Here is a 1,599-nt window from a genome sequence, read left to right as displayed (position 1 = left end):
AACTCAGGGCCGGATGGGAAGCCACCATGTCTCTCCTGCGTGCCGGGAGCGGTAGCTACAAACCGGGAGCGTCCGGGGTTTGCTGTTAGTTCGTACCAAGTTCATCCTCGTCACAAACCGCCGTAGTTAGGAGAGCGGGGAGACGGAGAGCGCGGTGCCGCCTTTGACTCGGGGAAGAAGAAAAAGGAACCAATATTGTGTATTTCAGATATATAAATATATATATAATATAAGAGTACAGATTGACATTTATATTTTTAACTGTGCCCGTTCCCTCCCCGCAGCGGGCCTCGCGCTCGTCCGGATGCTGCCCTGTGGTCGGCTGCTGTCACTTTGCTGTCGCTTGATGGAGGAGAGGACCAGGGACTGGCCGAAGAGGGGACGGGTGGGAGAAGTGTAGCGCAGAGTGTAATTACGCCGCTAGTTTCTTGAATAGAAGCAGTTGAATTTCAAAGCCTGATTCTGCGCCTGCTTTGTTCCTGGGGGTCGTGGATGTCACGAAGGCTTTGCCCGTCTTCCCTGAGGGATCCCCAAAGGGGAGGCTGGTGCCAGGGCTGAGCACCTCCCGTGGGTGGCATTCGCTCCTCTCCCTCGTTGGGGCTCACCTAACCACTGGGAATGAACGATACGGAAGTTTAATCCCCACCCCGTCACGAGGAAGGAAATAATAACCCCATCCACCGCCTGCGCTGCTCCGTCCCTGTCGTGGGGCCTGGCTGAGGGTGAAGAAGCACCCACGGGGACCCGGGGCGACGCTGGAATCACAAAATCACAGAATCACAGAATTTTCCAAGTTGGAAGGGAACTGTAGAGACCACCCAGCCCCACTCCCCTGCTAAAGCAGGACTGCCCAGAGCACATCCCTCAGGACTGCATCCAGGCGGGTCTTGAAAACCTCCAGAGAAGGGGACTCCACCCCCTCCCTGGGCAGCCTGTGCCACTGCTCTGTCACCCCAACCCTAAAGAAGGGTTTCCGTCTGTTGGAACGGAACTTCCTCTCTTCCAACTTGTGCCCATCGCCCCTCGTCCTGTCCCTGGGAACCACCGAGAAGAGTCTGGCTCCATCCTCCTCCAACCCCCCCTTTAGATATTTATAAGCAATAATAATGTCTCCCCTCAGCCTTCTCTTCTCCAAGAGAGGGGGAGAAACCTGCATCCCCACCCGCCCTGCCAAAGGCAGCGCTCGGAGGGTGTCTGTACCCTGGGATACAAGCCCAGAGGTGCGATGGGTCTTGTGGAATCATAAAATCAGGTTGGAAAAGACCCTTAAGATCATCGAGTCCAACCATCAACCTAACACTGCCAAGCCCACCACTAACCCATGTCCCTTCGCACCACATCTACACGTCTTTTGAACACCTCCAGGGATGGCGATTCCACCACTGCCCTGGGCAGCCTGTGCCAGTGCTGGACAACCCTTTGGGTGAAGACATTTTGGGCCGGACCTGGCCCGAGACCTGGGTTGAGCACAAGCTGGGGCACTTGTCCCCAGCAGCTTAAGTGCCCAGTTCCCACAGATTTCCCCCCCAAAAGCCATACCCCAGAGCAAGGTCAGGGCTCTGCCTGCCCTCGCGGGAACGGGAAAGAGCCCTCAGCAGG

The sequence above is a fragment of the Charadrius vociferus genome, unplaced genomic scaffold (assembly GCF_000708025.1).
Source record: "Charadrius vociferus isolate BGI_N301 unplaced genomic scaffold, ASM70802v2 scaffold41, whole genome shotgun sequence".
Classification (NCBI taxonomy): Eukaryota; Metazoa; Chordata; class Aves; order Charadriiformes; family Charadriidae; genus Charadrius; species Charadrius vociferus.
Note: the sequence above shows the minus strand (reverse complement) of the source record.